The 26,932-nt window shown below is 42.2% G+C and overlaps 1 long non-coding RNA gene across 1 annotated transcript in view; it reads right to left on the bottom strand.

The window, feature by feature from the left end:
- The window catches only part of LOC138737688 (uncharacterized), a 37,766-nt gene extending 13,016 nt beyond the window's left edge, over positions 1-24,750 (bottom strand). The window contains exons 1-2 of the long non-coding RNA XR_011341148.1: positions 24,679-24,750; positions 19,519-19,583 (exon numbers count right to left, since the gene is read on the bottom strand). This is a non-coding gene — a long non-coding RNA (uncharacterized lncRNA). The remainder of the gene's footprint in view (positions 1-19,518; positions 19,584-24,678) is intronic.
- Between the last annotated feature and the right edge of the window lie 2,182 nt (positions 24,751-26,932).

Below are 26,932 nucleotides of genomic sequence, written 5' to 3'. Positions count from 1 at the left end.
CATAACCAACAAAATCATGTCGTAGCTCTGCTGCCATAACACCTCTAGTCACAAGTGATGGTGGATAATTAAACAGGTAATATAGGGAAAGTATCTTGAAGAATTTCCTCATTCGGAATGAAGATGAAAATGAGAGTATCAAAGAGAAGGTTGAAAACATGTTCAGCCAGAAATCCTGGGATGAAGATCCATCTCTAGTTGTTCATCCTGACAGCCCCACCATTACAGACATATTTGATGCAATGCACATACCAGCAGAAGTGCCTGAAGACATACACTCAATGTTACAAAAACAGCTTCTTCCCCTCTGCCATCAGATTTCTGAACAGACACTGAACCCATGGACACTACCTTACACCGATTGTTTTTTTTAAAAATCTTATATTTACAGAATTGTAATTTATGGTAATTTTGCATTTATTCTGCACAATAAGATTTTGTGACATGTCCATGACAATAAACCTGATTCTGATACTGAGATACAAGAAATAGATACAAGAAAGCCTAAAAGACCTGGCAGCATCCGCAATGTGGCACGGTACTCTAGAATGAGCCACACCTCATAATGTGGAGAATTATCCAATTATGTCCTGCACACTAACTCAAACTGGCAAATGAAAACTCCACTTTGCTGGATAAGTGCATCTGAAACACACTCAATCTACACCATTATCCACAACAAAGTAACTTGATTGGTAACCTATTCACCATCCTGAACATTCATTCCCTCCAGCACCATCAATTCATGGTTGCAAAGTGTCCCATCTGCAAATAGAACATTACCCCACAGTGCAGGGCCTTCAGCCCATGATGCTGTACTGACCTACTTTAAAACAGTCTAATTTTTCCCTACCTCACACCCATAACTCTGATTTCTTTTGAAACGCAGTTCCTGTTCTAAGCTGCTCCAACAGAACTCCTCAACCTGCAACCACTGTTGCCAAGATGGACAAGGCAATAAATACACGGAAATACAATGCATTGCAAATTCCCCTTCAAGTCACACAGTTATTTCCTGACTTGAACGTACATCTTGAGTCCTTCTTCATCACTGGACTTAAATCCTTGAACTTTTCCACCAACAGCATTGTGAAAGTAAATTCACCAGAAGGCTATAGAGGTTCAAGGAAATAGCTTATGTCAACGTTTTCGAAGCCAATTAGAAATGAACAGTAAATCCTGAACTTGCATGCAATGTTCATGCTCCCAAAAATAAATAAATGAATAACTGTGTATCATATTCATTGTAGCTATGGATATATTCCAACAGACAAATAAGCAACATAATTAATAACAGATTGATTTGCTACCCTTTGATTTTAAAAAAAATATGGTGCAATATCTCAGCATTGTGCAATTTTTATTTCCACACAATTCAACATTTTTGTTGTGAAAAAAGATAGCTAAAGCCACTTCAAATCCGAGCTCTGCATTTGGAATTACTTTCTGTTGTATTTTTAATGTTCTGTTACTTTTAATATGTTCATTATGTGTGGAATAATCCACTATTCATTGCAACCGTGGATCAATTATAGTGTATGAACAAGGACTAATAATGATGCAGTTTGATTTAAAATAATTTCAGCTTAAACTCACTGGGTCACGAGGAAGTATCTCTCATTATTTTAGTGTATTGTAATATTTACTCAATGACTCCATTATGCATTGCATCTGTGCTGAGAAAATGCTGTTCCTCATCAAGAGGAAGTTAAATGCATTAATTGGAGGATAAAGGCCAAAGTTTAGACCAACTTAGGGATAATTGGTTGAATTGTCTAAATGGAGAAACAATAATTAGAAGAACAACCTGCAGACTGAGGTTTTCAAATCTACTCCTGCTGGTAAATGTTTCAGTCTGAAGTATCAAAAATCCAAAGTCCGCAAAACTTGATAATACCAGACTTATTTTATGGACACTCGCTTGAATTCAGTGAATGGTACAAGTGTGACTTTCTTGGGTTTAAGCTGAACCCTCTGCCATTGTATATTGAATTATTCTGTAGACATTCTGGCCTGGACTAAAAATATTAAAAGAATCTGTTTTAGTATTAAAATAATGGGGTAATGCTTGTTGAAAAAAATTACTCAGCCCAAGCACCTGACTGTTCATATAATTAAGCCATCCTGCTGTCAGTGGCACTGCATGCAATATAGCCCCTAGTTGACTGTTAATTAAGCCACTGTGAGCTAAAAATTGGAGTGCACTGATATCGGAACTATAGAGACCTCGAGTCATAGTTTACCCGAAGGTGTCTGTCTGAGCTTGTCCCATTTGCCTTCATTTGGCCTATATCCTCTGAGCTTTCCCTATCCATATTCTCATTGAAAGTAAACAATGTTCTCCTGTGTGTGTGTGTGTGTGTGTGTGTGTGTGTGTGTGTGTGTGTGTGTGTGTGTGTGTGTGTGTGTGTGTGTGTGTGTGTGGGGCTGAGGCTGTGACCCTGCTGAATCTTACATTACCGTGCTAAGCAGTATTGGACCCATATTGTATTGTCAGTTCTTTTAGCCTTGTTTGTTTGCCTTGCCTGAGCGACACACACACACACACACACACACACACACACACACACACACACACAAATAAACCAATTTCTGAAGGGTGAGAGGAATACGGAGAGAATGTATAAACTCCTTACATACAGCACTGGATTTAAACCTGGGCCACTGGCATTGTAAAAGCGTTGAGTTGACTGCTTCGCTAACAGTGCTGCCCTAATATATATCCTCATATGTATCCTTGTGTATATATGAAATGTTTGTCCTTTCAGGCTGCTTGACTTTTTCTTTTGCTATTTTTCAATGACTCAAATAATACTGACTGCTGGGAACAACATTACACTGAATGATTTCTGTCTGTTTTGTTTAAGTTACTCTAGTAATGGTTGCCAAAGATTTTTGTCCTTGAAGCTGGCAGCAGAAGGGAACAGAACAGCAAAGGAGAGAGGAGTTGAGAGACGGGGGAGGAGCAGGACCAGATTGTGCAGGATGCCATAACAAATATTTTTTTTAACCAGAATACTAATATTAGCTTCTGTCTAGGACAGTACTTTAACCCTTCTCTAAACAAATTCTATGTCTGGTCTCAACCACCTGCTCTGTCAACCTTTAGCTTTGATCCAGTTCAATGGAAAAAAATGCCTCCTGGTGTCTGTCCTAGGTTCATCTTGCATAACCCCACAGCTGTGCTTTCCAATGAGGTATTACTTTTTATTGAATGATGCAACATGTTTCTTCAATCAATTTTTTAAGCAAAACTCTTATTTCCACTGAAGGAAGTTTGTGTTCAAGTTGTATTTTGTGACTATCATTTTGTTAAAGTTAATCCTGGAGGAATTCCCAAACTTATCCATTTTTACCTTGAATTTAAAAAGAGGTAACATCATCCTTTGACTGGTAAATGTTGATAAGGGAATCGTTACTATACTTCTAACCTATCAACATGTCAAAAACTATTTGCTAAATTTGGATTCTGTTAATGACTTTGCGCAGTTTGATGTTCTTATTAGTAATTAACAATGCCTTTATTTTCTACATCCTACACAGATATTGCCCTGGTTTTTTCGTATGTTCAACCTCACATTAAACAGACACCCAAGTTCTAGAATTATCCTTTGCATACACCTGTTTGTGATAACATCTGTTTCTTTTCAGGTTTGGATCCTACATGACATCTGCTCTTCTACTCATCAAATCTCCTTGCAACAATTCTTGTAGGTTGAGATTCAAGGTTCCTTTTATTATCAGGTAACAATACAAAAAAAATGTAATATACATGATATATGTTGACCTTCGCCTGATGTAAAGGCAAACAAAGAGTTGCAATGAGCATTGCCCACCCCCCCCCATAATAAGAGAAAGAGTCCATTCAGAGACATTGAATGTCCGTGGATTCACCTCTAGCACCCCTGCAGCCTCTGCAGCCGTGCACACTCCTATTCAACCCATTGGCAACCCGAGCTCCAGATCCAAACGTTGATGTGATCAGGAAGCTTTCAGGGCCTGAGGCCTTTTGGGAATCCTTCTTGTCCTCAGCTCCCTCTTGAATCCCGGTTCCAAAACTTCTTTCGACTGCAAATCGCCAACAGCCCGCAGCATGTGTGAGTCCTTTAGCCACTTGGTCCCTCGCATCTTGGTTGCCACAGTCACCTTCTTGTCTGGTCATCTGTCAGATTTCTCCTTCTCTACTGATTCAGATTTCAATAACCCCCCTCATTCAATCAGTTCTACACCACGTAATTAAATCTCATCCCAAAATTCATACATAACATTCACTTCTTCAGCTTCAGTGTCACTGATCTGTCAGAATAAAGCTGATACATTTGTTAATCATTCACCAGGCACAACTCCTAGTAATTTGAATACTAACATGTGGTTGCATTTACATCTTAATGTCAAATAGCTACTGCACCAGTATTAAAAAATATATTGGACATTGTAACCATTTAAATGTTATCATTGCTTAAAAAAACAACTTTCATTGCATTAGTATTAAGCAGTATTCATAAAAGAATGCATACTGATGTTAACATGAATAGTTTTACAGTGGAGATGATGAATTTTGGAAAATATTATTCACTAAAATTTCCATATCTTTTTGTGTTTAAAAAGCAAAGAAAAAGGTATTGCACTTCCTTGGATAGGAAAGTCATTGCTCAGAAAGGGATATCTCATTTCAGATATGTTTCTGAATAATCTAGTTTAAACAGAGTTTATGGGAAGAATATCAAAATTATGAAAATGTTTGTGTGGCCAGAAAATTAGTTACGAGAGTTGTAAAATGAAAATTGCTGCCAGACTACAAAAGGGTAGATTTAAAAGGAACACCTTCACAGAGAGGATAAATGGATTATAAAATGTATGCTTCTTGAACTATTGGTATGGTTCAGGCAGTGATTTTAACTTTAAAATACAAAATAATTGGGGAGGCCAAAGGTCTAAAGTGAATAGAAACAGAGTGCTGGAAGCATTCAGAAGGCAAGACAGCATCAGTGAAGAGAGAAATGGTCAAACTGTTTTAACAGAGAATTGGAAAAGTTTAAAAGGAAAAATGACCGAGAAAATTGATTATAGTACCTCTGTCCATTTAAAGAATAATTACCAATGTTAAAAATGCACCAAATGCCCTGGATCATCGTGATTTCTATTTTCTTGCACATAGGAAGAACTGTCTGCAACTGTTTCATTCAATTACCATGATCAAATCAGCAATACTGCACAAGTAAATTCTCACACACACAGTTTTTAAAGTTCAAATGTGCTTGTAGAAAGCCTAATTCAAAGTAATTTTTCATTGAACCCACCTATTCCTTATTATTTTCATTAGTAGGTTTATTGTTTGATCATATACAGGGATTGCACCACACTAATCAGTATAAACCTCTGTTTATATTCATCACAAATGTTATTTGCAGCAAAGAAACGTGGCAGTATCTTGCAATATTCTTCCGACATCTGGGGGTGTGCTACAATCAAACTGACTGTTGTGGTCATTTTTCAGTCCTATTTTTTAAAAGTATATAATCTTCTCCCATTGCATTTCCATTTGCTTGAAAAAAATGAGTACCACTTTAATTCAAAAACTATTTTCCTTGTCTTCAGTTTCTTCAAAGTACAAAAATGGTGGAGTTTGAGTTTCATAATTTTGGAAAAATATGTTTTCTTCAAGACTGTCAAGAGCACATGCCTGCAAATACACCAGAATTTTTGCTCAATGTGGAATTAGTGTGACAGATTATGTTGTGTTTGTATCGTACATAGATATGTTTTTGGGAGATAAATGGGGACATTTTTTTAAGTGTAGGTCACATACAAACACTTCAAAGCAGATCTCATTTAAAATACTGGAACTCTCCTCAATCCAGACAGGGTGGCTCCTGAGGGCCTTTGCAAAAACTGTGGAGAGTGCCCAAGAGACTTCATTAATGAATTGTTGTTTACAAAAAGGCAAAACATGAAAGAGAGAGGTCAGTTCTACAGTGATACAGTCAGCAGCAGCAACTGGGAATGGATCAGGACAAGCTGGCAAGCTTGTGGAAAACCCCATTTTGAAGACTGGTTGTGAGTGATAGTTCAGCCTTGTCATAGCCCTTGTGGACCATACAATAGGAGAGGACTGGCTGCCTAGTGTTTCACTTGAAATAAGGAAAACAAAAAAGGAACTCTGTGCTGACCTGAAAGAAAGAGGCTATCATCTGGAGAATCCTGAAGGGGCCAGTTTCTTCAGCAAGACACTGAAGTGGCTGAACAAAAGGGATCAGTTTGTGTCCAGAAACAACATGTTTCTGAAAACCGTCAAGAACCTTCCTGAGCAGTAACCATTTACCTTTCAAGCACCAAAGCCTGGTGAACTTCATAAATGTTAAATTCTGTGCACAGCATAAGAATTGCCTGCAACCAGTGAACTTGGAGGAATGAGAATTGAGATTGGACTGTGAACTAAAGAACTTTTCTGATCATTACATACATGCGCTTAGAATTAGAAGAGGGCTAAGTTAGGTTAGTTAAGTTAATAGTGATAAGTTCAAGTTTAATCCTGTTTTCATGTTTAAAGATAATTAAAAGCAACTTTTGTTAAGTAACCATTTGACTTGGTGAATATCTATTGCTGCTGGGTTTTGGGATCCTCTGGGCTTGTAACATTAGCAAGTAAAAAACATACAGGACTTGCAAGTGAGGCCATTCAGTAGACCACATTGTACTGAAGCAAAACAAATACCATTATAAAAATTTAGACACAGAATTGTTACAGATGTGCAGGTAAACCTATGTATTTGACTGCTGACAACTGGACTGTCAGGAGATCCTCGAAATACTTAGGAACCTCTGTGGGAGGAGAAACATGTTAACATTTCAGGTCAATGACAAAAGGTCTTTGACTTGAAACATGAGCTCTGTTTTTTTTTAACCACAGATGCTGCCTGCCCTGCTGAGTATTTCCTCAATTTTCCCCAATATTTTCAATTTCCAATATCTGCAGATTTATTTTTTTATTATCAGGGTACTGTCACTTATGTGGTTCAAGAAGCAGATGACCAAAGTTGTTAGGGTTAAATAGGAAGAAAAGTTGTGCAAACAAAATGAAATAAATTAAAGAAAGATTTCTAATGTTTCTGAATTTTCCATTATTATCAGTACATAAAGGAACAAGTGTAGATTGCAATTCAAAGGGAAAGTTCACAATCTTTCATGAAAAAGGAATTGATTTAACAAATCTCATAAACCAAGAGTGTTGGAACATTAACTGCTGCAAAATGGACATGGACTTCAAGAAAAGTCTTCTGTGAATTCCAAAAATATCCATTCGTCTGCTGTTGTGATTGGCCTCTACTTAACAGAGTCGATTGTATTCAGTGACAATTAAATGGGGATTGTCACCCTTCACACAACCACCTTCTCATCTGCTTTGAAGAACAGATTGATTTTTTTCCAAAATAAAAGCAGATATTAGTGGGCAGGTAGTCTTCTGGGCAATTTTAATTGCTTTCCTTATTTCTATTCAGGATATCAGAACCTAATCTGCAAGATGCACCATGGACAATATTCACCTGCTGGGTATTCAGGATGAGGAGGAAATTGAGATTTATTTTTAGCACTTCTCCCTTCGACGATAACTTTTCCTTGAGGGTAGAATGTTTCACTGGCCCACTGGGAAAAATGATGAATGCTCTGGCTACTTCATAATGTAAAAGTTAACAGTAAATCTGTGTTAACAAGGCTACAACCTGGAAGGATATAGAAACACGGTAATTTTAGGGTGACCTTGACTGGTACAGCCAAGGAAAAGGCAACGTTAGCAGTTGGCTTTGTCTATTGTTACAAACGGGACTGTCTTTCTAAATAAGCACACAATCCTTGTGTTGTGCTCTGTATAGAACCTGAATGCAAAGATACTGCAAGGTTTTTCCTGTATGTTCCCCATGCAGCTGAAAACCATTTCCTTTCTCCCCCTGCCTTTCTTTTACCAACATCCCCATAATTTTCAACCCAGTCATACTGAAAATCAGAGGACCTCCCTGTGGTGCACTGTTAGACAGAATCAGAGACACACAAGGTAAAGACTGTACAACAGGCTTTAATCTACAAAGACTTCCACAGAGCCAAGCTGGCTGTGGCTGCAGCAACTCAGTGTGAGGCCTCGGGAGGCTAGCGCAGGCTTATATCCCGGAGGATGATTGACACCCAACTGGGTGGGGTTTGATCCATTCAGGCTGACAGATTGGCAGCGGCCAGGTGCGTCCTGTCCCCTTACACTCCTGCAGGTACAAAGGTTTTTCCCTGCAGTAGGCCGGTGGTGCACCACCACACTCCCAGATATAATTTCACTTAAGGATTAGTTTAAAAAAAGCAGATCAATGCCAGTTATTTCCCAATTACTGTTATTTTGTCATGAATATGGCATGAGTCAGATGTTATAGAAAATTCTTGGGACATCCATGTAATGGTTTGTAATGCATCAGAGGTTAACGTGGACTGAACTGGAAACATGAAAGGATTGTGCAAAGTGACTAAGTCATCTCCTTGGTGCAATACATGTTTTTACTGCTCTCATGAGAATGAGAAGTAATCCCATTGAAACCCAGCATTCCTCAGGTACTTAACGGGAAGAATGAGATCTCAATGTTTGTTCTAATTGGGGTATCCAGAATAAAGGGGTAAAACACAGGATTCTGTCGACACTGTGTTAAATGAAAAAACACACATGTTGGAGAAACTCAACAAGTCAAGCAGTGCCTTTATGTAGCAAAACTAAAGATACTACCAAATTTTCAGGCCTGAGACCTTCATCAAGGTGTGGGGGAAAAGGAGAGATGTCCGAACAAAAGGGGGAAGGGGGGAATGGGGGTGGTGAGGGTGAGAGATGATGGGGGGGGGGGAAGGGGGAAACACTGCAGGAAGCTAGGTGGAGAGAGAAAGGAAGTAGGAACTGGAACAATGAATGGGGGGGGAGGCAAGGGGGGAAGAGGCAAGCTGATTAGTGGAATGCAGTGAACTTAATGTTCATGCGCTGGGGTTAGAGAATGCCCAGACGAAAAGTGAGGTTTTGTTCCTCCACTCTGCGGGTAGTCAGGGTGGGGTAGTGTGAAAGGCCATGGACAGACATGTGAGCTTGAGAGTGTGACTAAGAATTGAAATGGTTGAATAAGTTGGCCATAGCCTCAAAATAAATGGTCAGCCATTCAAGTCAGAGACAAAAATTAATTTCTTTACTCAGTGTGTGGTGAATCTCTGTAATTCTTCACCCAAAACAGTTGAAAAGGCTCAACTACCAAGTAGAAGACAAATATTGATAGATTTGTGGATATTAAAGGAGTTGAAGCAGATAGCATTAGTAGAGGAACTTGAACTCAGGTAAAAGATCAGCCATTACCTAATGGAATAGCATAACAGACATGGGGCCAAATGGTCTATCTCATTTCTATTTCTTATGTTATTGAATGGGGAAAAAAGGTTGTGCTTTACTTCATCGGGACCAGAATTCAGAAAAAGCTAATTATGCTGCTTATTTGCAAAGTAAATATCTATAGCTCTATAAATGAGATTGGTTGGGTCCATTTCAGAATCAGAATCAGGTAGATCTTCACGATCATGTGTCATGAAATTTGTTGTTTAGTGGCAGCAATATTTTGCAGAACAAGATGCAAAAATTATTATAAATGACAATTCTGTAAATAGAAGATTTTTAAAAAATAAATAATTAGTGCAAAAAAAAAGTGAAGTTGTATCCAAAGGTTAATGTCAGTTCAGAAATCTGATGGCTCTTGTGTTTGGAAGGTATCAGGTTTGGTGGGTGTGGTGATACGTTTCCTCCATTGTTGGCTACTGTATATATGGAGCTGATCCGCCCACAGATGACTCATATCCTAGGACTCCTCCCCTGGGCCATCAAGGTTGAGCCACCTCTCCCTTCCCTCCATTCCTAAACTTGGATCTGGGCCAGCAAGAGTCTGCTGTATATTAAAGCCTATCAGTCCCTCAGTCTAGTCTCTATGGTTACTGGTAGTGCCTATCAGTTTAATACACAGAAATCATCTCTTCGGTAATGGAGAAGCTGCTGCGCCCCGACTGATTCTCCAGGAGCGTCTGAATATTACAAACAGTGGATCAGCTGCTTCAGCAACCTCGAGGCCGCTGCCGACCCGGTGGACTCTGATGAAAAGAAACTCGAAGTTCTGCAAGCAAGAGTCGGCCAGGGAGCTTTCCAAGCCATCAGGAGCCGAGCCGATGGCTGAGCTTCGGGCCCTCTACAATCCGAAGATCAACAACGTACTCACATTACCTCCTAGCTTCCCGAAAACAGCAGCCTGGTGAGTCGACAGAAGAGTTCATTCATGCCCTGCTTGTGCTGGGGAGTCCCTGATGCTTTATCCCGGGGGATGTGCGCCTCGACTATCTCCAAGCCCTATACAATGCCCTTTGCCACCCTGGAGTTACAAGACTGTTCCACTTCAACAAGACTCGGAACCTCCCATCCTCCATTGAGGATGTCAGGTCCATGACCAGATGCTCTCAGGTCTGCAATGAATGCAAGCCGCAGTTCTACAGACCCAACAAGCCACACCTCATAAAGACCACACACCTATTTGAACGTCTCAGTGTCGATTTCAAGTGCCCCCTTCCCTCGTCTAACAGGAACATTTACTTCCTGAACTTTCTGAAATCCAGAGACCTGCCAGAGTCTCGCTGGCAAGTCATTCTTCCAGAGGCATTACACGCCACCCAATCGCTCCTGTGCACCACCACAAACACCACTCCGCATGAACGTATGTTTGCTTTCCTCAGGAAGTCGGCGAATGGGTCCTCGATGCCCCACCTGGTTGGCGATGCCATGCCCAGTCCTGCTCCAGAGACACGTGAGGGGTCATAAGACTGAGGTACACCTCATTCATGCCAACCCTCAGTATGCCTTCGTGACGTACCCCAATGGTCATGAAGACAGAGTACCCGTTGGGGATCTGGTGCATGCCGGAGAGCCTGGAACCACCCCATACACTGCTGACTACCCTGCATTGCACACCACCCCCCCTCATGGGACTCACTGTTAGGAGCAGATTCACCTGGGACACCACCCCCCCCTGCGGACCTCACTCCAATGGGGCCAGCTCCTATCAGGGCACTGACCACCCCCCCTCCCTCCCATACTGTTTCCGACATCACCCCAACACAGACAGCATCCTCTCCACGTTGGCAGACGGTGAACTAGCCTCTTGACACTTGGCTGGCAGAACATCAGACCACCCCCACCCGTGCTCCCCGCAGGTCCCATAGACAGAGGAGATCACTGTTGCGTCTGAATCTTTAGTCTTGGCAGTTTTTTTTTGTTCAAAAACTGAGGGGGTGGGAGTTCTGTTTTAAAAGAAGGGGTGAATGTGGTGATACGTTTCCTCCATTGTATATAGTTATTGTTGGCTACTGTATATATGGAGCTGACCTGCCCACTGATGGCTCATATCCTATGACTCCTCCCCTATGGTCCTGGGCCATAAAGGTCGAGCCTCCTCTCCCTTCCCTCCATCCCTATACCTGGATCTGGGACAGCAAGAGTCTTGTTTATTAAAGCCTATCATTCCCCCAGTCTTGTCTCTGCGGTTACTGGTAGTGCCCATCAGTGGGTTCAGAGATTGAGTCTGGCCACAAGTGTTACAATCAAAGGTAATCTTATTGAACACATGGGAGATAAACAGGAGAAGACATCAAATGATATTTAATTACTCTACAACTAAACAATTATATAGACATTCACATCGGACCCAGGTTGGCCTCCAATGGGTGCCTTTCTTCTACCAAGCCCCTGAACATATACACACTCACAGACAGGGACTTTCAAACACACTCCCATTTTCCTGTACCAACAGGGGGATGGGGGGGTTGGTGGGGGTCGTGTGGCTCTCTGCAAGCACTGATCTATTGCAGTTACTATGGCTCAACTTAAGTGTAGTGCATACCTTACCCATGACTACTCCAGCAATGTCTACAGTAGCGACCTGACATGGAGTGATGGATTCGGACTAAGATGCAGAGAGAGAAAGAAATGTGATATGCATCAATGTTTATACTGTTCTGAACTGGGCATCTCACCAATGATGACCCTGAGTCATTTAAATCAGCCAACAGCAAATGGGAGGCCGGAGTCCAAACTTGATTGGCAGGTGATGCGACTTCTGAATAAGTTTCAGACAGGGAGGTCACGTGATGACCCACAATCTTCCAGACAGGGAGACCATGTGATTCTCCACAATCCATATATTTCACCCCTTAGAAATCACATCACTACAAAGACTATGAATAACTGATTTCTCGACGGTAATATCTAAGTAACACATTATAACTGTAAAAATGTATCTAAAATGATTCAAATCAAATGAATCAATATATTCACAGGTGCCTTCCATATGATGGTCAAGTCACATTATCAAACTCAATGGCAATGCCTCACCAGCTTCCACCCTCCCACCCCCTGACTAAACAGAGTCATTGTGTTCCCGATGGAGCAGGTTTCTGTGGGAAACTGCCCTCCAGTGTGAGAGGGGAGGGAAGAGAAAGAAAAATAGTCTGTTCACTGACTCCAATGGCTGGTTTCTCTGGCTTAGCTGGCATATATGTGTGCACCTTTACCACCAACATCTGCAAGCAAACAGTGCAAGGTCATCCATAAAGTGCCAAAGCCCTCTTTGGCTAGTGCAACCTACACCTTGGTTTCGCATTTGGGTGCTCCCAAATGCCCTTTGCAATGCTACCCCATGGTGAGGCAGGGGGCAGGCTGGCAGGTGTGCATCCGGGGTGTACCTGTATCCTTGAGGGAGTGCTCCCTTTTTCTGGGCTGTCGTCTGACACTAGGATGCCGCTCTTGCTCGTATTCCCTTTAAATGGGTGTCACATATGCTTGTGTTGGTTCTCTCTAATAATAGCCAGGAAGAAGGAGTCAGGACTGAAAGTTGGCCATATTAGTGTTTTTTACATAAAAGCTCCTGAAGCACCACCCTATGAGGAATTAGTTTCTATTATCGGGGAGGACCGGAGGCTCTCTGTCATTACCGAGTGGTTACAAAATAAATATATTTCCTGCTAGTGGATGATCTGCAACATTGTAATTAAAAGATGAAATTAAAATTCCCTGAGAGTGTGCTGAGAGATCAGTGAAAATTAAATGCCACAGCTCAGGCTTCAATTAAAAAAGGTCCATTACAAAGGCTGTAATCTGTAATTGAAAGGTCCATTACAAGGTTGTTGACATCGTTAAGCTTGAATTTCCTGTGGTAATGTGCCCATGGAAAGCTCTTGCTTCTGCTGAAAGTTTTCTGCATAATTCAGGCCAACAGTTCCTGCAGCTAAAACAAGCTGATGGTGAAGACTGGAAGACTATGAAAATCAATGAGAGGAATCGTGGTGCACTGTTGTGTTGAAGTAGACTTTGTCCTGCATTGAATTGTCTTTGTTTTGTAGGGTGTGTGGGTGGGAATTTTCTTCACTCCCTCTTGGAGAGTTTGTTTGTGTGGAAACATGACAACAACATTTCTCCCAGCAACACAACCCATAGAGTGCTTCCCAGTCCCCGAGCAACTACTTCACCTCTTCTGGGTGGACCCTGTGGCAACTGCACCCATACCCTACTGGACTCCTCAGGGTCCTGAAGGTCAACCTCATCTATCTTTTGTTGAGCAGATGTGGCCAAATATCTAGAAAGTGGGGATCCCTGCTTTGTAGTGGATCGTGAATTAAGATGGTCCACTGCTTCTTGCAGCACGCTGAGTCACTCCTTGAACATGTGGTCAAGTGTCAGCATGTGGAGCTTTTGTTTGAAGTGATCATTCATTCTTTCAATTAGTCCTGATTCTTGTGGGCGGTAAGGGTTGTGGAACAGCCACAAGATACCAGCTTCTGTTGCCCAATCTTGTACCTAGACCCCATAAAGTGTAAGCCCTGATTGGATGATACCTCCAATGGTGTTCCATAAATGGAGGATAACTATGCCAGTCCCCACATGGTGTTGTCCTGGTGGGGTCATTCACAGGACACCAGAGAAGTATGAAAGCCTTTTCTTTTGGGGTTGAAGAGAGCCAACATAGTCTACTTGCCATAGTTGGCCTGCTCCTATGCCATGTCGAATGTGCCCTGGTGTACCCTTTAGCCAGCCCCACAGTTTAACCTGCTGGCATGTGGGGCAATTGTCGACAGCTGTCACCACCTTATCCTGGCCTTCTGCCCAGACTCATATTCTATCAGACCCCAGATGATTGCTCTTCCCGTGGGCCCATGTTGTCCATATTGCCTATGTTGCCAGATCCATTGGAGCAGATGGAGTCTGGGCAGATTTGCATTGCATGGTCCACTGTGGCATTGTGAATGGACTTTGCTATGAACCTGTTGGTGTGGGCATCCATATGGCAGTCCATGAGACCCTTCTTCCTAGCCTACTTTTAAATGTACCTACAGTGGGCAATTGTGAATCTCCGACCCCATGTCATGTCAACAAGGCATCCAAGCCACCATTCCGTTCACCCCTACTGATGAGCCTATATATATGTGGAGTCATCCTGTTGTTGATTTAATCACACCCAAATGATCCAGAGTTCATCCAATGCCAGCTCCAATTCCTTAACTCAGATTGTCAGGAGCTACAGCTGGATGCACTTCTCTCAGATGAAGTCATCATCAGGGTGACTGCTGGCTTCCTTGAAGATCCACATCTTGAAAGAGGAGCATTTCCCCTGCCTTGGCTGCCATTCCCCCCCCCCTCCCTCTCTCCCTCGCTTTCTCTTTTGCTCTAACTGTCTTCTGCCTGAGTGCTACTGGATTCCCAGGAAGAAGACCGTCTGGCTGGGATCCCAATTGATTGCCTAGCGACGAGCACAGAGTGTAGAGATGAACGAGTCTAGTGCCTGTGCTACTGTCTCCTCTGTAGAGCCCTGGATCAGAATGTCATCAATGTAATGACTTACATGGATGTCAGCGGGGAGGGCAATATTCTTTAGGTTGTGGGCTACTAATGCATGGCAGAGGATGAGACTATGGAAATATCCCTGGGGTAGGAAACAAAAAGTGTTTTATGTGCCACCCAATGTGAGGGAAAACTGATTCTGGGAGTTGGGGTTTAAGGTGGTAGAGAAGAACACTTTGGCAAGGTCTACCACAGTATATTTGCGGTAAACTATTATCATGCACCCAGTGATGTTTTTCTTGCAAACAGGGTGAAAATGGGCTATTGTGGGGGGACAGCTGGTCTGATCACCCCCTTGTTGAGGAGGGTATCAATCGCTTCCGCGATCTCCTCATTGCCTCCCAGCAGACTACCTGGGGGTGGGGGGTGGAAATGACAAGGGGAGTCCATTTGGCCACCCCGATGATAATAGTTACTCAGGCGACTGCAAATGTAAATATTCCCTTGTAGGTACTCAGTGACTGCCACTTAAGCAAATTAATTCCCAGAATGCACTAGGGAGAGACTGCTACCAGCTCCAGCATGGGACAGGGAGGCTCACTGCCTATGGAGAGGTGAAATTGACCTCTCTGGCAAAGAGGATGGAGTCCCTAGCCTCTCTACACTAACTTCAGGCCCCCTTTAACCCCTCAGGATTCCCAGAGATAATTGTGTGTTCTGCCCTGGTGTTAACCAGCGCCATTCAGTGCTGGGTGTTTCTATTTTCTCAGTGGATAGCCACTGGGAGAAATGTCCTCAGATCACCCAGACAGGACCAGACTGCTGATTGGATTCACCGGGGTCCATGGCCTCCATCTTATGGGGCAGGAACGGAATTATTCGCAGCAGCTCCATTGTGGATCCCTGCAGGAGGCACTGGAAATTGCCATACTGTGTATCAGCAGCTCTGAGGTACAGCTGCACTGCTTTACAACAGCTTAAATACACTCACTTGTTTTTTTTTCCAGCACATCATGAAATCAGCTTTCTTTTATTCCTAGACACAAGACTGAATTCTTCAACCTCCCAAACACTATCCAGCCACACCCCTCTGATTTTCTCATTGGATCAAGGGGTGTCCGGTGCAAGGGGTGTCCGGTCCAACTGTGTGCTTTTGTTGGCAATGTCATCAATGTAATGACTTACATGATAATTGCTGCCCTGAGAGCAGTAGGGGCTGCTTCAGCTGAGGGAGGAGCAGGCGGGTGCTTATTGGGAGTGCGGTGGGCAGCACTGTGATCGGTGCAGTCGGCAGTGCGGGTTTCCATGACTTTTTCCCATAGCACTCCTGCCACACCTCTAATATCCAAGGGGTAGGGATGCCATGTATGTGGGCAGAGGCTACTCTGAGATGTGTTAGGGCATGGTACATATCCTTGAGGACAAGGGGAATGCGCTCTCACCATTCTTGCCATCACTGTGCCTTGTTTCCATGTGGCAAAACTGTGCGGGTACCCCCTGGATGGGTGCTTTCTGTTCCAAATATTATAGCTCCTCCAAAAGGGCAATGGCTTCCCAGATGGTTTTTGCTGGTCGCCAGTCCCATCAAGGGCAAGACCACCCTTCTGAGGTTGGAGTGAACAATGATAACCAAGTACCCAACCAAGGCGGAGGCTACCCTAGTGTCCCCAGGGAGGTGGCACCTAGGAGCCCAAATGTAGAGGCTAGTAATAAGGTCCTATTCCCTAATGACCTTGCACCCTCTTTGACTGTGTGTCACTGCGGTCAGCATGACAGGTCCCACTCTAAAAGTGTGGGGAACCTGGCCCGCGCTGCATTCACCAGGTGATCACACAAAGTGGACACCTCATTGATCCCTTCAGGTGACACCCGCAGGGAGATATTGACTGTCTGCTGCATGAACAGACTGCCCAGAGTGCAGGCCTCTAGGTGGGAGAGGTAAATATGGGGGGCCTCTTCATCCTACAGGCAGAGTACCATGCAGCTAAATGCTCGCCAGACCACTGATGGTATCTGTCCACCAGCCCGGCCAACTCTTTGGAGGAGTATTCCTGGGTCTCTACAATCTCCTACCAGCCCCTTGCCTGTCTGCTCAGAGCCTCGCCTGTCCATTGTTGAAGGCTGCCAGGGCCCTTGTGGTGGACCACGTGGTTTCCGGCGGGGCTTACAAGGTCCCTGGGATGCAGGGGTGGGGGCACGCGTGTAATCAGACCCAGCCTCCTCAAAGTCATCACTGTTCAGCCACACATTCCCATCTCCCGACCATGCATCATTCTTTTCCATGGATGAAGAAAGCTCTGATTTTTACAGGATCAACCTGCCAGCCGGATTGGACGGCTGCCTGAAGCTGCCAGGCTTTGACTAGCTAGCAGGCAGCTTCAGTGTAACTAGCCTCTGCAGAAGTCAGAGAGTGGTTACATCAGGATCACTTGTATGACGGCGATCCAATGAGAAAATCAGAGGGGTGTGGCTGGATAGTGTTTGGGAGGTTGAAGAATTCAGTCTTGTGTCTAGGAATAAAAGAAAGCTGATTTCATGATGTGCTGGGAAAAAAAACAAGTGAGTGTATTTAAGCTGTTGTAAAGCAGTGCAGCTGTACCTCAGAGCTGCTGATACACAGTATGGCAATTTCCAGTGCCTCCTGCAGGGACCCACAATGGAGCTTTAGTGATTCAATCTGTTCATCTTTCTGGGGACCCTGATTACTTAAATCGATACCTAAGTACATAAGTAACCATAGGGCTCCCCATGAGAAACCCCATTTCCACCAGGGGGAGACCACGTGTGCCCTATCTTCTCTCCATGCGGTACTGAACAGACCAACAGACAGAAATCCTTAAGAACATTTTCAGCATCTCACTGCAGCAGCCATTATCCCCATGGTTTCAAGATATCCACCATCACCCAGTACCAAAGAGGATGACAGTAACAGGTCTCAACCACTACTGCCCCATGGCATTGACCTCCAACATTATGAAATGCTTCAAACCTCTAGTGATGGAGCACATCAAAATGCACTTTCCAGGGACACTGGACCCATTTCATTTTGTCTAGACAAAACCATTCCACTAATGATGCTATAGCCTTGTCCTTCCGCTCTGTCCTGACCCACCTGGGATGCCAGTTCATCAACTTTAGCTCAGTGTTTAGTGCAATCATTCCACAGAGGCTGGTGGAAGAGCTGTCCTTGTTGGGATTCAACACCCCTCTCAGTAACTGGATCCTCTTTTTCCTAACGGAAACATCACAGTATGCCCGGGTTGGCAGCAGAACATAGAGCAGCACCACACTGAGCATTGGCATACCTCAGGGCTGTGTGCTTAACCTGCTCCTGTTCACACTACCCATCCATGACTGCATCACCAGATCTATGTCAAACAGAGTCATCGTTTGCGGATCATACGACAGTAGTTGGCCTTTATGGCAACAACGATGAGTCACACTACAGAGGAAAATCTCATGATATGGTGCAAGAATAACAACCTGAGTTTCAACGTGGACAAGACAAGGGAGATGATTGTGGGCTTCAGGAGGACCAGGGACAATGACCCTCCACTAAATACTATTAACTTGGTAATGGAGAAGTATAGAGCACCAAGTTCCTTGCAGTCCTCTTAAGTAGTGACCTTTCCTCACTTATCTAGAAGGTGCAGCAGTGACTGCACTTCCTGAGAAGATTGAGTCAGGCTACAGCCATCATCCTGTCAACATTCTACACGAGCTCTATTGAGAATGTCCTGGCTGTCTGCCTCACAGTGTAGTACTGTTGCTGTAGAACATTGGATTGGAGGTCAATCCTTGGGACCAGAGGGAGTGGCAAAAAGGATCACTGGGGTTTCCCTCCTCCCCATCGACATGATCTACTAGGATCATTCTTTGGAGGGCTCACAAAATCATTGCTGATCCCTACCACCCGGACATAGCATCTTTGTACGACTTCCATTGGGAAAGAGATACAGAAGTACTCAAGCCAGAACCACCAGACTGAGAAACAATTTCTTCCCACGACAGTGAGACTGTTGAACAACTGAGTGAGACTGTTGAACAACTGAATAAAACCTTCTGAGATTCTACTATTTATTCAACAATATTTATTTACTTTTCTATATGTACTGCATATGTATCATTTGTTTGTGTGTGTGTATTATGTTGGTTTGTACGAGTATTGCATGTTTTTGCACTGAGGACCAGAGAACACTGCTGCATCAGGTTGCACTTCTACAATCGGATGATAATAAACTCGAACCTTTGTGGTTGTGATTGAGAACAGGAGGGCAGCGCTCTACTCTCAGGATCCGAGAAACCGTTCCAGCCCCAACATTTCACAGGAATGGGAGGAGGGTGTTACAATTCAGATCCACGTCAAGACTGACTCCTAAGTATTTGGATGCAGTTAAAATGGAAATGCAGTGACCTCATGTGCAATCAAAGTGAAGATATGAAATCCCATCAGCTGGCCTTATATGGTGATCTATGCTGTACGCTCTGTAAACATCTGTCAAATACAACTCCCAGCTAACTTTCAAATGGTTTATCACCCAATCCCACACATAGGTTCTCCATGAATGACACACACCTCATGACTTTCACACACTGTCAGCTGTCAGCAAACACTTCACCCAGACATCTAACAACACACTTACCTGTGAGCTTTGTTCTCTCTTAGACGAGAAGACCATGTATAACCTGTAGTAACAACAGCAGATTGCTGGGGGGCAAGACAACATTCATCAATTGGGTTAATTAATTGGGCAGCAGCTATGGACATCTGCACTGCAGGAGGTGAGCAAAGATAATCTATAACATGTGCAGCATGTTTTAGACTAACAAATCTTCAATATAATATCTCTCTGTAGAACATCAATTACTGTGGATGGGAACCTCTCATTTTCGAATAGCTCATTCTTTACCAGAGAATATACTGTGCATATTTTAGGCACAGGTGTGTTTCACCATACTTAAGCTTCGACAAGCCATCCCAGATTTCAGGATTGAGCAAAGTGGTTGATTACGTAGATCAAATCAAATGGGTGGTTTTTGTCTCCCCTGTGCAGGCACCACCAAGTAGAGAACTGCTGTGAATTCTTGGTCTTGGCATATATTATTGACTATCCACATTCCTCTCCCATGATGTTTGCAAAGCACTCTGCAGCCTTCCTGTCAGCAGTAACAGGCAGAAATGTTTCATGAAAAGTTATTGTGTGGGGCATCCCCATAACTGCCCTGACTATGGATACAATGCAGTAAATCTAGTTGGGTAACTTATTGTGTTAATGTAGAAATTTAGGATCACAACAGACCTAATGGCTCACCATGTTGTGTTGACCATGATGCCAATGCATGGTTGTCAGTGTTATTGCTCTTGTGATGGTCTACTCAAGTTAACCAGCAGGGGGAAGTGAAGAGGAGAAAAGTAAAGATGGCTGCACCTAAATTAAAGGCATACTCTAATGTTCTGCGGTCATAGACAAGAGGTAGAGGAGCAGGCAGTCAGTTTGTAGAATCCTTCCAATACAATGTACACAATCCTTCAATTACATTCCAGAAACATTTGCTTAGGGTGGAAACAGTTAAGAAAGGATCAAACCCTTGTTGAATGTGAAAATAACTCAATGGTCCATTGAATTTCATGTAACATTGTGACTTTGGACCTTAATTTGAAATGCACACAAATAGACATATTCATCAACAATGAAACTTTATATTTTGTCACCTAGTGGGATGTGTTCTAACTGGAAAAAGAAAATTATATTGCAACTAAGAAATTATAATAATTGGCATGCAATATTAAAAATCTACAGATCAATCAAGATATAATCAACCAAATTAAGTCATAAAAATATTTTTCTTTTCCCTCAATGATGACCGTAATAGTTACTTTTAATTGGGAACATTGACAGTCATTCAGAAGTTCCAGTCATGATCTGCAGATTGCATCAACTATTTTTCAATTTAGTGGAGACTGAGTGACAGAGCAGACAGAAAAGTTCTTGCAAAGATAATGGGGTCTCAGTTTATCAGCATTAAATCGGGAGATGTTAGTAATTTACGTAGACTGAATACATTTTTGCCTCCATTTTCCCAACAAATTCATTAGTTTCACATTACATATCCCCTTAAATTCTAACCTTTGTCCTTTCCTGGACAGATTGGAGAGAGTACTAAGTGATGATGAAGTGATGCTTGACAGCTGAGGGAATGACACCTCACTTATCTGAGAGAGTAAAGCAAACAGGTCTACATGTGGGGATATGCCAAACAGGAGACAGCAAGAGTGCAGCTTACTCAGGGGAGCCCTAGCACTGAGTCGAATTGAGGGCACATGACAATCCATGGAAGTCTTCTAACCTGTATGTCATGAAGTCCATCAGTATAATGCTGCCATATATTTCAAGGAATTTTGCAAGGAATGTCACACACTGAATTTAGCTTTGATATTTTTGCTGTAGATCACAAAAATGTATGTGCATCTAAAATTCTAGCCCAAATTATGAATCTAAAAGAAAAACAATAGATTATTCATTTTGTTACATTGATAACTACTTTGAAGTTCTCCAACACCTCAATTACCCAACCACATTTTCTTGCTGCTTTTTAATGTTTTCACCTCAAAATAACCCTGATATTTAATTTAGCATAATTGTGTGTTGCCAATGGTTTTATTACAGCTACTCCAATGCTATGTGAGGTTTCCACCAGCTGTTTCCAATTTAAAACTTAATTAAACTTTTGTATTTAATCCCAGAAGATGATCCATACTTATGAGCTGCTTTTTGCCATTAATTATAAAATGACTAATCATTCCCATACTCTCTCACATTTTTGATTAATTTCTCGAGAAGAATGCCACAATCTCGGGAGTCATTCCTTATCCATATGCATAAACAATGTGAACTTGAGTTGTCATCTGCACACCACTTGACCAATCACTCATTTTCTCAGTGGATAAACAAAAAAAATAGCATTAATTCAGGAATTGTAATAATAATTTTCCACAGTAACTATAGAAAAAAAATGGACAAAATAATGTTACATACTTTTGATTTTTTTTCCTAACATTGAAACTAATTGTTACTTTTAATGGGAACATTGGTTCTCGGTGAGAAGATTCACATCGTACAGATGGCATTTAAGGTTATTAAATTTATCTGGAATTAGTGACGAGTCTTTGTCGGACTTAAATTAGGAATGGTTCAAAATTTACATAGAGACTTTTGTTTGGAATTAGTATAATGACAAGAACAGTGATGGAAGCAAAATCCACAATAAAGAAAATCCAAGAAGAAATCAAATGTGAACAGCATCAAAGCTGAGAAAAAAAAATTAAAAGTGATGGATAAAGAAGAGATCATTTTGATTTTGATTGCACAGATACAATGGACTAAATGCTTCTCATTGATGCACTAGTGTATGCAGTGAACAACACCTCTGTGGTTTTATGATTTCCCCTCTGAAGGCTGCATTCCCAAACATGTGGAAGTAACTGAAAGATCTGATTAAATGTTCTCTGACAGCGCTCCTACACTTTCTCCAAAGAGAACCAGGAATGATTGTTCAGACTCACCTCATTGCAAACTAAGTTGGAAATTCCTCATTGGTCTTATTCAATGAAATTACCTTCCTACAGTATTATTATGGAGAGAGGTTTTGGTTGGAGTGGAAACCTATTGGAGATGCCATTTGAAAATGGAATGAAGTACTTATGAATTAAGCTATTGTGGCTTTCAGAATGACAGGACTTCTGTTGGAATGTAGTGTGTGAGATCAGAATTGTAAGAGGTATTTGAAAGACATAAGAAGAGGAAAGTGGAAATAAAATATTAAAATTGTTTTTCTTATGGGAGAGAGATTGCTGGGTGTTGGAGATGTTGGCAGATCAAGATGGGAAGAGTACTGTGGAAATGAATGTACACGAGTTATTCTACCACCATTCATTGCACAGTCTACACTCAAGCTGAATTTTAACTCAAACTCTAAATTTGATCTCAACAGTTGGATAAATCATTAACTATTACTGACAAATATACATCTGGGAGACCTGATCTGAAAATACTGGATGAGATATCAAAGTTCAATTTTTTTCTGAATAAAAGAGCTCAATTCCATAGCAAGGGTGACAAAAACTAAGAGCCTTTAGCCATAGAATAGGACTTCATTGTACCTATTTTCTTCAGTAATCAATAATTGCAGGATGGTTCTAGCTAACACATTGTCAAAAGAGCTTACACACTGCTAGGAGCATGCAGAGTACACAGATTGTAATGGCAATCAATGTGCTGTACTGATTTGACTCCAACATTGATGCATTGGAGTTCAATGCTTCAACTAGCTCATCTTAACCTCACACAGTTGCACAAGCTACTGCAGCAGAAAAGACCCCACAACAAAAATATTTAAAAGGGATTATCAGCTAGTTCCAGGTTAGTTACTGAGAGAAAGCTGCAGATCGCTAGAGTTATATATATATTTCAGTATTTCCTATAGTTTATTTTTACAAAAACGCTTGAAATTCTACAAGAAGGGCAGTCCTAAGTGCTAACTGGAATTTAATTTATTCTCAACCTTCTGGACAAATCAGTTATTCCCGGAGTGTTTTCTATTCTAAAGGAGAGTACAAGTTCTCAGCGAGCAGCAGACAGAGTGGGCACATGATTCTACTAGGATAAGAGGCAGGGTAAAAGATGCCATTGATTCCATGCACATTGGTTTGTGGGCTCCATACATCAGTTCAAATGGCCATGGAGGATGATATCAAATGGGACCAGTCTTGGAACACACAGATTGATGTTGTGTTTCCCAGTACACATATTACAAGTATTAGTTAAGGGACAACAGTGAGGACACAAGAATAATAACCACGCTTCAATTAACTTGTCATTCCTGAAATCTTCTCCCACCCCTTCCTGCCCTGGCTTATTGGCCATTTTTCACTCAAAAGAACCTTCCTTGTAACTACACCTCAATTACACAGTTCCAGTAGCTGGTGGATGCAGGTGCTAAACTGAGTTATGGTGCTTCTTCATACTCATTCTCTCCACTGCCTTCTGGCATCACATAACTATGCTATGTTCTTAGCTATTTGATTGGAGACAAAGTAAAGAGGCAGGGGCAAAAAGGGAAAGTGGATAACCTCTGTGTGAAGATGATTTAAAGCTTGCAAATCAGAAGAGATTTATGGTAAATTGAGGAAGAAAAGGATTAGGAATGGGAATGCTATCAGGTTCCTTAGTTTCTATCCTATTTCTGGCCACAGTCTGTGAAGGTTGCTCCCCATGGGCGTATGGAAGTCCATCTGCTTGTGCATTGTGTCAGATTGCTGCTGCTATTGTCCTGAGATGGAGAGGGAAGTGCATTAATGAGTGTGGAGCAATCTGTGTGGGTGATGAACCTGTCCTCTTCCAATAACTGGCAGTATGAGTGTGAGACTTGCATAAACACTAAGCCCTTCAGTCTATTTGATGCATAGGTCCAAGTCTTGATTGATAGAAATAGTTAGTATGTAATCAAAGTGTTCTGGTGCATTTACAATGTTTGAGATTGCTGGTGCTACTGATGAAACATGAAATTCAAAAATGTGATCAGAACGCTTACAGTCCTACAGCTTGGACTCTTCTTCACTCAAGCTATTGACTGCTACAGCTACAGCTACCCATCTCTGTGTGAGAAAGGAACAGGACAGCCTGCCCTCTCCCTGCTTCCTGCATCACCAGGAAACTAGGCATCCCACACTCTCTGCAAGGTGCAATAATAATGCCTAGCAGAACTTGGTGCAGTTCAAAGTTTCACAGGAGACTGGGACTTACCTAATGCTGATACCTTCATAAAATCAGTGAGAGGTCATGTGTGCATTTTCATCTTCAGGAGGGTGTTGTCTTCGCAGTCACAGTCTACCTTTTGAAGTGAAGGAGCCAACTTTAAATGACTGATAAGAAAAAAAAATCCTAAAAATCAGCAAATCTTCAGCAGGCAAGAGCAAACTTATTATCCATTTTCCATTCTGAGCAGTTTCCAGTCTCTTCACCCAACACTTGCTTATTTAAGTCTGTCCAATGCATATTCCAAGGGCAATTTCTCCAATAACTAGCAAGAATCTTAAATAATGATCATTTCTTATCCTCACTGAGATTCAGCCTCTTGTCAAGACTTCCTAAAAAGATAAAAAACAGCTCTTGACCTTTTATTTTCACCATCTCAATCCATCAGAGAGATGTTCTTTTTCCCACTCAGTTTTCTTTTGAAAGTCAATCAACCCTTGGACACACAGGCATTCAAATTTTGGGCACTGTCTAGTCTCCCATCTTTGTACAGTTGTAATGATGGAAGATACAAATAAAATAAAGAATATTAGATATAAAAAAGCAAATAATAGTCTGCTTTATTCCCTCTGCACCTATCCCAACCTCACTATCAAACCCGCAGACAAGAGTGGTGCTGTTGTGGTCTGGCACACCTTCCTGAGGCCTTACAATAGCTCTCAGACCTCTTCTTACTTACCTCTTCAACAGGATTCCACTCAGAAATCATCTCACACACTATTACTGACCTCATCACCAATGGCCATCTCCCACCAACATCCTTATCCTTATGGTTTCCCACCCACACACTATCTGGTTCTATCTCTTACCCAAGATCCGCAAGCCCAATTATCTCGGTAGACCCATTGTTTCCAGGTGCTGCTGCCCACCAAACTGTTATCATCTTATTTCAACTCCACTTTGTATCCCTTTGTCCATTCCCTGCCTACCTACATCAGCAATACCTCACATGCCTGCCATCACTTCAACAATTTCCAGTTCCCTGGACTTTACTGCCTGTTTTTCACCATGGACACCACCATCCTCCATACTTCAAAGCCCTTCATTTCTTTCTCAACAACAGACCAAACCAGTCCTCTTCCACCACCACCTTCCTCAATCTGGTAGAACTCGTTCTCACCCATAATAACTTCCCCGTTAGCTCATCCCACTTTCTCCAAGTCAAAATAATAGTCACAGGGGCCACACCTATGCCTGCAGTTTTCTGGATATGTGGGGCAATCCATGCTATAAGTCTACACTGCCAAGGCTCCTCACCTTTTCCTCTGCTACACCTACAAATACATTGGTGTTGCCTCCTGCACCCATGATGAGCTTGTCAACATTATCCACATTGCTGCTAATATTCACCTTGATATCATATTCACTTGGTACATCTCTGGCAACATTCTCCCTTTTCTCAATCAATCGTCTCCATCTCAGGAGACAAACTCTCTTGATATTTACTAACAAATCACCAACTCCCACAGCCTCCTCCACTACACCTCTTCACAACCTGTGCCCTGTAAGGATTCTATACCTTTCCCTCAATTCCTCTGTCTTCATCACATCGGCTTTGTGGAGCCCCAAACAATCCTTTCAAGTAATGTAACACTTCATTGTGAATTGGTGGGAGTGATCTACTACATCCATTGTGGCCTTCTTTACATTGGACAGAATGGTTGTAAACTGGGAGATCACTCTGCTGAGCACCTCCACTCTGTCTGCATTAATGAGAGGGATCTCATTGAGAGGCCATCCATTTCAATTTTGCACCCCACTCCCATGCTGACATGTCTGTCCATGACCTCATTTACAGTCAAACCAAGACCAGTCGTAAATTGGAGGAACAACACCTAGTATTCCATCTGGGGACTCTCCAACCCGATAGCATTAGCATCAACTTCTCCGGTTTCTGCTAACCTGCTCTCCATTTTCCCTCCCTTCCCTTTCGCTTTGTCTTCTTTCCTCAAGCTCTGTCCATTGTAAAAACAGTCTGCCCGCTTATTGTTTCCATTAAAGTACATGGCCATACACTTTCTTTTTTTAAATTTTTTTTTTCACACTATGAACCATATTAACCAAAATACACACAAACATTTCCCTCTTGAATTTACACAGAGTCATTTTCTCTCCTTTTTCCACCCTCCCTTCCCTTCCTCCTTCCCACCCCCCTCCCTACCCACTAAACGTTCAACATATACAATACAATAAACCCATTAAACAATGTCATCACACAATGAAAATAAACAAGAAAATTGTG

Source organism: Narcine bancroftii, chromosome 6 (genome assembly GCF_036971445.1).
Source record: "Narcine bancroftii isolate sNarBan1 chromosome 6, sNarBan1.hap1, whole genome shotgun sequence".
Classification (NCBI taxonomy): Eukaryota; Metazoa; Chordata; class Chondrichthyes; order Torpediniformes; family Narcinidae; genus Narcine; species Narcine bancroftii.
The sequence above is the reverse complement of the archived record's forward strand: the minus strand, read 5'-3'. Positions and strand labels throughout refer to the sequence as shown.